This window comes from Papaver somniferum, chromosome 3 (genome assembly GCF_003573695.1).
Source record: "Papaver somniferum cultivar HN1 chromosome 3, ASM357369v1, whole genome shotgun sequence".
Lineage (NCBI taxonomy): Eukaryota > Viridiplantae > Streptophyta > Magnoliopsida > Ranunculales > Papaveraceae > Papaver > Papaver somniferum.
In genome coordinates, this window is record NC_039360.1 from 80297019 (window position 1) to 80307709 (window position 10691).

Below are 10691 nucleotides of genomic sequence, written 5' to 3' on the forward strand. Positions count from 1 at the left end.
TACTTATTGTTCCTTTTTGTGACAATGTCATTGATAGTTTCCAACATATATTTTTAAATTGCTCATTTTCTAGGAATTTCTGGAGAGCTTATAATAATGATCTGGCCAATGTTGCTAACATTGATTCGTACGATATGACTGTTTTTCTTTTTCAGGACAATAATGCAGGTACTTATAAATCCAAACTGTTTGCGTGGTTTGGATTTATAATGTGGTAACTTTGGATAGTAAGATGTCTCAAATCTTTGAAAATATTAACCTACTGATAAACCAAGCGTTGTTTATGATAATCAGACCTTACTGAATGAAATAAAGCTCAGGCTAATAGAATCCAACATATAATCTCTACCGTGAACAAAACAATTGAACTATGGTTGAGGCCTATAAATCCCCATATCAAATTAAACTTTAATGCATCATTGAAATTATCTAATGAAGAGGTTGGAATGTGACTAATTTCTCATTCCTCTACAAAGTTCGATGTTGCCACTTAAAAGCGTTAGATCCTAAGCAAACATAAGGCAAAGCGCTATTGGAGGATGTTTTATGGGGTAAAAAAAAGGAACTTGAAATATTGATTTGGGAGGAGATTATTTAAATGTGATATCAACAATCAATATTATATTTGAGTCGATAAAATAGACTACCAGAAACATTGTAATTAATAGTCTAAGTATCTTATCTAGTTTTGATAGTTTGGATTTGCACTTTTCTTCTCAGAAAAGCAAACCATCTTGCATACTCTCTTATCAAATATGACATTAGCATCGATAATAATGAACAAGAATGTCCGACGACTCTCCGTAGTTCACCTTTTTAGATGTAAATTTTCTTATTAAAATTGAGGGGTAACTTAATCCAGTGCTTTTTTGCAGATGGTTGTCTGCTCTTTACAAAAGATACTCACAATGAGTCTAGTAATCTTACGTCCTTGATTAAAGACCGTAGTCGTATTTCTGGATAATGATAAATTTTGAAAATATGGATGCTTTTTTAGCAAAAACGTTCATCCAAACCATTGTGTTTCCCTTATTAGATCTATGAATGTTAGAAACATTGAGCTTAATGAAAAATACCTTGGCGTTCCACTCTTTCTCAACGGAATTGAACTGAGTATATGTCCCATTTAAACACTCAACATGATTCCAGAGTGTCTAATTGGAAAGGTAAATAATTGGCTCAATCAAGGAGGTCTGTTCTTGTTCAACATACCCTCAAAACTTCATCTAACTATCATATGAATTCCTTTCTCATGCCTGATACTATCATTTATAAGATGGATTTTTGGTGGGAGAAAAACAGTCATAAGGGTTACTACTTTAAACAATGGGACAATGTTTGTACTCATAAGCTCCAGGGTGATTTAGGTTTTAGAAACTTAAGGAAAATGAATCTTGCGCTCTTAACTAGAACTGTTTGGATGCTAATTCAAAGTCATGATGATCTTTAGGCGAAAATTTTGAAGTGTAAATATTTCAAAAAATTGTCATCCTATTCATTACAAGAAGCCTTGGAATCAGTCTTGGATTTGGTCTAGTATCTGTCATGGTTTAGATATAATAAAACAACATGCTCTATGGGATATTAGCGATGGCGATAGTGTGATTGCATTCTCTAATAGTTGGATTCCTAATCCATCTGTCCCTATGTGTGAACTATACTAATCCTAATTATAGTGTTCCATATTTTATTGTTCAAGAAACGAAAAGTTGGAATATTCCCCCAGTTCAGGATTTCTTTACTAGTGAAAACTATCAAACAATATATAATATAAGAATCCGTATCTCTGGCCGTGACATACTCATTTGGCCATATACACAAGAATGGAGTTCTGACCGTTAAGTATGTATGTAAATTGCTTGCTAATGAACTTCCTCATAATTATGTCCTTAGTCCTAATATTGAAACCTATAGAGCTCTATGGAAGTCTCCACTGCTACCAAGAACTCAATTATTTCTCTGGAAATGTTTAGAAAATATCCCCTATAGGAAGTAAACTTGCTAGTTATAACTACAACCATGATGATAGTTGCAAAATGTGTAACTCAGGTATTTCTGAAACACCAGAACATATGATCTTACATTGTCCTTTCTCTAAGTATGTTTGGTCTAACATTCCAACTGTGAGTGCTCATGTTTTACAGGATTCTCACACATATATTAGTATTAAGGATTGGATTGCTAAATGGCTTTCTACCAGCCACCTTCAAAATCACCTTGTCACTGTCATGACCACTGCTTGGTGTATTTGTAAAGACAGATGTTCTAAAGTCTTATAGGGAAATTCCCTTAATCACTAAGTAACAATTGGAACTGCAGTTAGGATCTCTTAGGAAACTGCTAATTATCTAGTGATTAACACTACCTCTAATCCTAGCATACCTATCCCAGTTCAGGATTTTTCTAGTACTGACTGTTCCTCAAGACTGTCTTCTTATATATTGTGATGCCTCTTTTTATAAAGTGACTAATAAATCTGGTGTTGGTATTGTGGCTATGTAATCTACATGCTTCAAGGGATGCAAATTAGTTTCAGGAGTGGCCAACAATCCAGAAGGAGCCGAAAGTATGGCTTTGCTTGAAGCTGCTAAATGGATTAAAGACAAAAATTATCAGAATATTTTCTTAATTAGTGATGCCAAAAATATTATGGCATATCTCAATAATTGCAAATGCCAAATTAGTTGGACCTATTGCTCTGTCTTAGATGACTGCTTATTTCTTTTGATAGATACTAATATTATTAGTTTCAAACTTAAAGAGAGACTTAATAGCTTAGTTGACATAGTTGTTGGACATAGCAGAGTTATGAATGTAACTCTCCGAAATGCTATAAACTCTCATTAATGAAATGAATTAATGGTGGGTTTGTTTGCAGAAATCACCGTTTCCAGGAATTTATAGTCCCATGAGATTACAAATTCTGGGAATCATGTAAATTCCTTGTGTGTTTGGTAACTCAATATAAATTCCTAGGATTTATAGAGTTTTCTTGTATTAAAGTCTTTGTACCGTTTGGCATTACCCTCGAATCTTAAAATTGCATATATATGAGATTTAGAAGAAAAAAAAGTGGGTCCATAAATCCCTTGATAAGTTTCCCGGCAAATCTTAGGGGGATGGGTCGGACTCCGTATGGAGGATTTACTGGAAAACTGAATCCCGTAGGAAACGTTATTCCAAGCAGGGACAGACCTGTGAGAGGGCTAACCTGGGCTTTAGCCCGGGTGGCCCTCTGGTCCGTCAGTGTAAAAAAATCAAGATGAAAAGTTTTTTGGCCTTGACAACAGCCTTTAGCCCAGGTCAAAAAGAATTTAGATGGTCTCTTGGGTCCGTCCCTGATTCCAAGGATTCAGTCAACCAAACATAGAGAGGGAAACATAATTCTACTAAATCCTCTGGACCCATTAATTCCACTTTTAAAATTCTACATCCAAACCCACCATAATATCTTTCCTAGCAAAAAAAAAACTTAATCCGGTGCTACGGGCTCTCTAGAATTGAGTGGTCCAACAAGGGTAATTATCCGTTGGAGGTGCAACTTACCCTGGAGCTGCCGCCTACCAAAAACACCGTGCCTTGCGAGCAAATTGAGCACCCATTTTCTTCCTTGCCTTCGTCTCTTGTAAATGCCCCCTACCAAAAACCAACAAACAAAAGATCTGAGGGGAAGGAACAGATCGAATATCTAAATTCTTGTTCACAATCAAATATCTAAATTCGAACCAGCTTTTTCTTAATCGATACATGATTTGTTGATTCCTTTTCTCTCCACACTATAACGACGAAGGAGAAGGAACAAATTACTCCCTTGAATTAGTAGTAGGTCTTCTGGATCAGTCTTACCAGATCCAAGAAAATGGTGCTTACTTCAGCGTTAAGAGATCATGTAACAAGGATGTTACAGGATATCTCTGGGATGAAAGTGCTAATCCTTTTCGCAAACGGTAATTCCAATCTCTTTAACGTCCCTAATATATATTTTATTTCTTGAATTAAGTGAATTTGATCGTACTAGTTTTGGTTTCCAAGTGAAAATCTATCCAGATTTGTATAATTTAGTTTCAGTTCGTGCTAGTGGTGTTGAATATGATTCAAGTGTACATGGCTTTTGTATCTTGTGATTTGTGGCACTTATAAACCTACTAAGAAACCCTAAATTTGCATGTGTAGGATGAATGTGTACTGGTTTTCTGTCATTAAGGATTTTATTTGTTCTTAGAATTTCTCATTTTCAAATTTACATGAAACTGACTTTGATGTTTATATTCAGGTTAGTATTGTAAGTGTTGTGTTTTCACAATCAGAGTTACTTCAGAAAGAAGTTTTCCTGGTTGAATTGGTGGATTCAACATCCAAAGAATCTATGTCACATCTCAAAGCTGTTTATTTTCTAAGACCAACATCAGAAAATATTCAACACTTGCGACGACAAATAGCTAATCCAAGATTTGGAGAATATCACCTGTGTAAGCTCCTTTCCATGTTAATTCAATTTATTCTTATAATGTAGGTTTATTTTGAATGTTTTTAATAGTAAACTATTTGGTATTATGCCTATATTTATATTAATTCCAGTTTATGAGTCTAGAGCATGTAAACTGCTCTAAGATATGTATATGTTCTCCTGTCATTTCGCCCAGTCTTAGCTTAAACAAAAACACTTCTCAACACAAACAAACATCATATGGTTCTTAATAGTTAATTTATGATACAGAAGGATTATTTTTCTGTCAGTTTTCTACGTTGCTTTATTTAAAAGTCAGATAATTGAACTTTTTATATATGAATAATACATTTATGATTCCTCAAAGATCATCTTGCGTTTGTAAGCAATTACATGTTTTTGGACAGTTTTCTCTAATATCATGAAGGACACTCAGATTCATGTACTCGCTGACTCGGATGAGCAAGAGGTTGTACAGCAAGTTCAGGTGAGTCCTCCCAGCTGTTCTTCTTTTTACTCTGTTAGCCATTTGTCCTCCCTAAACTTTCAAATCTGTGGTGCTCATCCTTGTCATGAACTTTAATCTCTTCGTAGAAGGTTGCGGGTACCTTATGTTGCTTTATTACCATACTAGAGGTGTCATTAAAACTATATAGAGTGTAATATGTACTATTTGGCCACTTCAAAACTATGCTGTTTGAGAATTTGTACCATAAGTTGGAGGGGCAGAACTATGGAGCATTGAGACTTAGGTATTGGACAAATACACTCGTATCACATAGGTATGCCTGCGTGGAGAGATGCTAAAAGAAAGTTTGATAGCCATCAAACTATGGAATCCAATGTGCATTATCCTTGAGATTTAGACTGTTTTAGGTGAAGAATCTTATAGAACCAACAATAGAAGCAAAAGAAGAAGCTATGTGAAGTGAAGGAGAATAATATGTTAGTAACTTATATTGCTAAAGGGGCAATTTGTTTCAGAAACTAGTCTACTTTACACGCAGGATACTTTGAGTGACGTAATCTGCCTGATAACTCTCTGTATCAGGTGACTTGTGGACATGGAGTGCAGTACCTTTTGTCTACCTTTAACCGGAGCATTGGGAGGTGTAATGAGAAACTTTCATAGATTGAGTGGGTTTATTGTATTCGATATTCATTGTCCTTGAGACTTAGAACGTTTTAGGTGAAGAATCTTATAGAACCAGTAACAGAAGCAAAAGAAGAAACTATGTGAAGTGAAGGAGAATAATATGTTAGTAACTTATCTTATTAAAGGTGCAATTAGTTTTAGAAACTAGTCTACTTTACATGTAGGGTATTTTGAGCGACAATCTGCCTGATAACTCTGCGTAGCAGGAGTTGTGAATATGGAGTGGAGTACCTTTTATCTGCCTTTAACGGGAGAAACTTGTATAGCTTGAGTGAGTGTAACTCTTGGTTTAGTAATTGATATCTGATTCAGAAGATTTGGTTCGAAGAAGAAGAGTGGTCCCCTGGCAGCCTAATTGCAAAAATGAAGTTCAAGGTTTGGAATAGGGAGATCATTATTCCGGTTGTATTATAGGACAGGAGGAAAGGACTGCTTGAAAGTGAAACCTTCAGGTAGTTATTAAGTTACTTCATTTGTTATGGAGACCAGAAAGCAATGGACTCGTGAAGTTCATTAATGTTTCAAAATTGAGGACAATGCTTTACTATTCAGCTGGGCGGATAATAACGCAGTTAATGGACTAGCAAACGAAAATTGTTGATGTCTAGAGTTCGTTAGCTACAATTTAAGCGAGGATCACGATAAGCTTAAAGATGAAACAAGTAATAGGTCTGTAGTAGCAAAGAACTTCACTAGTGGCAAAAACAGCATTCACAAACACAGAAACATGAAGGCAGGAAAAACACTCCAGGTGAAAGTTATTAGGTAAACCTTCTTGATGAATTATAGTCGTAGTGCAGTCGGATGACTGCATATTCACCCGACAGTTTTAGTTTCCTTTTTCTTTAGGCCCCTTCTGGTAGTGCTTTTCATTGTGACATTATGATCTTTTTGCACATTTTTAAGTGAAATATCTATGCGTGCATCTTGGTATTATAATCATTTAACCTTAAAAAGACCAAAATTAACTGTCATAAACAGCACTGTTTTCAATTCACTGCTGCTTGATGGTCAATAGACAGATAGCTACAGTAAACTGATTATAGCATGTTTCCACTAATATTTGTACCAAAATGCTCAACTATAAACTATAAAGGAAATAACATGTGTTCATCTGTCACTGCAGGAGTTTTATGGAGATTTCTGTGCCACAGATCCTTAACATTTCACTTTAAATTTTCCTCTGAATCACATTTATATGCTCCCAGCAGTTGTGGACCCCTCAAGTTTGCAAAACTTTTGTGATCGAGTCGTTGATGGTATTACTGCTGTCTTCTTAGCATTAAAACGCCGACCTGTTATACGGTATCAACGAACCTCTGATATTTCTAAGAGGATAGCTCAGGAAGCTTCGGTGAGCATTTATTCCTTTATTTATCGAATTATGTGTAGAAGGGCCATTGTGTGGTTTGCACATTTTCTGTTAGGTTGGAAATTCACTTGTTTATTGCTATTTTTTTGATGCAGAAAATCATGTACGAGCGAGAAACTGGTCTCTTTGATTTCAGACGGACAGAAATCTCTCCTTTGTTGCTAATAGTTGATAGGAGGGATGACCCTGTTACTCCATTATTGAATCAATGGACGTATCAGGTTAGCCTGACAACTTTACTTTTTCAGTAGTCCTTCTGCTCATATCAAAGTAATCCTTCTCATTTTTATTTGTAGGCAATGGTCCATGAATTAATTGGAATTCAAGATAATAAAGTGGACTTGAGAAATATCGGCAAAGCTCCTAAAGATCAGCAGGTTGAGTTGCACTTACTTGCAGGTTTTCCTCTTACTTGTGATTCTTATATTTTTGACAAGCTATCAATTTTTATTCCTTTTTGTAGGAGGTTGTACTATCATAAGAACAAGATGCCTTTTTTAAATCAAATATGTATGAGAATTTTGGAGATCTTGGGATGAATATCAAGCGAATGGTGGATGATTTTCAGCAGATAGCGAAGAGTAACCAGAACATTCAAACAATAGGTAACTATAATGCGAAAAGCTGCAGCAAATTTTGCCCTCTTAATCAGGAGAGTTGACAAGTACCTTAGAAATGCTTTTTGATATTTTCCAGAAGACATGGCCAAATTTGTTGACAACTATCCCGAGTATAGAAAGAAGCATGGAAATGTCTCAAAGCATGTAACAATGGTGACGGAATTGAGCAAAATTGTTGAGGAGCGGAAGCTCATGTTAGTGTCACAAACAGAACAAGATTTAGCGTGCAATGGGGGCCAGGTCGCAGCCTTTGAGGTAAAGGATAGGCTTCTCTTATTATAACTTATAATGTATCGACTGTAGGTAAATTTAATGTATATGGACAGTTGGTTACATCTTGGTTTAAACCTACATGCAGTATAACTTCAATTGATGTTTCACAATTACAAGTTGCACAATTCCAAAGTTATGTGGAATAAAATAATATGAAAAAGATTATACATGCATCTTCAATCCAACTTGTAGATGAAAGGAGGTGCGATCCGTACTGAAAGTTTCAGAGTTCCAAAACTCAAACCTTCATCTTTGTGCATTAAGATGAAAATGGTGTTTGATGTTGTTTTCTGGGTTAATCTGAATATAACGATTTTCTACAAATACTCTTGTAGGCTGTCATGAATCTTTTAAGCAATGATAGCGTCTCTGACATTGACCGCTTGCGTCTAGTAATGTTGTATGCTTTGCGCTACGAGAAAGAGAGCCCAGTTCAATTGATGCAGCTGTGTAACAAACTGGCGTCACGATCTGCGAAGTATAAATCTGGTGTGAAGTAGCTAAACCAACTTCTCTTTGCTATGTTTAGTGACATATTGTTCTTATGTTCTTCGAAAAACCAACGTATATGTATTAGTTTATATTTACTTTGTTGAAGTTCATCTTCGTTCGATTCTATATTGAGTTCGAAACATGCCATCCATGTATTTGTGGAGATTATGGGCAGAATTTAACTGCTTGTTTATATTTTGTTTATTATGGATCTGCAGCTGGTCCAGTTCCTCATAAAGCAAGCAGGCGTTGATAAAAGAACTGGTGATCTGTATGGGAACCGAGATCTTCTAAATATTGCTCGCAATATGGCACGTGGAATTAAGGTCTGTACATGCCGATAAAGATCCTAAACTTGCCCCAACAACACCCAGATACATTATTGTATATCATCAATCTCACATGTTCTATTGTGCACAGGGGGTGGAGAATGTGTATACCCAGCACCAGCCTCTTCTGTTCCAAACCATGGAAAGCATCACAAAGGGACGGCTTAGAGACGTGGAATACCCATTTATTGGTAATCACTTCCAGCGAATTAAGTTAGGTGTATATTGTTTCATACTTGCTTTCTGTTGCTTCATAACTTCATGGTCGTCCAAATTTCTTCTTTTCTTGTGCACTCTGCTGAATATGTTTAGTAGCCATTGTCTGGTAATGAAATGATCGCTAACTCACCTTTGACATATGGAAGTATAATATTAAAACACAAATGCAGGAACATTATGTAGAGGGATTATACAGGAACATTATGTAGAGGTACAATGAGGAAGTCCATCACTTCACAAGTTACCCACAATTTTATAATGGGTTGGATGTGATAACAGATTTGTGGGGATAATATGTGGCTGCTGTTAGATTTCATTTTACCATTTTGAGATTTCTTACTTATACATTATATTCAAACAGACCTCAGGATGTAGTGATCTTTGTTGTGGGCGGCACAACATACGAGGAGGCACGTGCTGTGGCTTTACATAATGCTTCTAATTCTGGAACCCGCTTTATACTTGGTGGTTCAGTCGTTCTGAATTCAAAGAGGTAAGTTAAAGTTCGTTCGCTCAAATATATCTGTGATACTTTGAATCTGCAAAATGATGAAACCAGATAACACCCAATGATAATGCTAGTTGTTACCCCTACGATTAAGATTGCTCTCACTGAAATTGGTGATTTATCTTTTCCACATATTCACAAAATACCGCAGTGTCGGATATCAAGCATCAATTTTGTGTTTCTTATATTTTCAAATAAATTTTGGCAGCCCAGCCAAAAAATATAATCTCAGGATGAACCATTGAGGTTATAGGATGAAAACTTTTATCAACCAAGATCAAGTCAACCAGTTAACGTTGAATCGAGAACATATTCTTCAAAAGAGATTCTTATATTCTGTATAATGCTTTATTATCAAGAACAGTATATCCATAGGAGAGAACTTTTTAAGCAGACACAGAATGTTGGACCATTGGGTGTGTCATATTTATAAACTGATCAACGACTCCATTTCCTTTGAACTCAATGGTGTATTAACATCTTTAGTGGCTGAGATTAGCTAAATGTCAGTAAAGCATGGCCCAGTTATATACACACGGCATATCTTATTCGATACTTGTTTAAAATTTATATTAATTGTGGAATGCAGGTTTCTAAAGGACTTAGAAGAAGCTCAGAGAATAGCCAAGTCAAACATTAGTGCAGTTTGAACCAGGAGCATGTACCTGATCTGTTTCAAGCCATAATTTTTTATTTTTTTTTGCAAGTTAAGTGCATTCGAAAGAACTAACTTAGGGAGTTAGTAACCCTTACATCATGATAAGTAGAGCCATCCAATGTAGAGCCATCTAATGTAGGATTGGAGATATCCATCCTAACATTAGATTTATCTACTTCACGAGCATTTTTAATACAAGAGGGAGGAGATTTACTCCAATTCAACGTCTGCCTAAAGGATTTAGCCTCCTTTGCTAAGATATCTGTTGCATTATTTGCAGCTCTAGGTGCATAAAAAAACATAATCTTTTTTGACAAAGACTAAATTTAAATTCACTCTTGACTTCCTCCATTATGGCTTGATTATGCCATTCAATTTCCGATTCTTGTCCATTCAGAAAGTCAATGTGCAGTCTCCTTCCACCAAAAGGTTGGCCAGTCCATGTTCAACTGCCCATTTCGCTCCTTGTCTCATACCTATTGCTTCCGCTTCTTCAGTGGTAGAAGCTGAGATTGGTCATGCGCTGCTTTGCTCAAATTCACTTGCATCGTTACAGAGAATTAAAGAAAAACCTGCAGGCAAAGTCTTAGAAGTCCAGGCTGCATCAATATTGATCT

The 10691-nt window shown here is 35.9% G+C and overlaps 1 pseudogene; it reads left to right on the forward strand.

The window, feature by feature from the left end:
* Nucleotides 1–3593: 3593 nt before the first annotated feature.
* LOC113356618 lies at nt 3594–10425 on the forward strand (annotated as a pseudogene).
* Nucleotides 10426–10691: the final 266 nt, after the last annotated feature.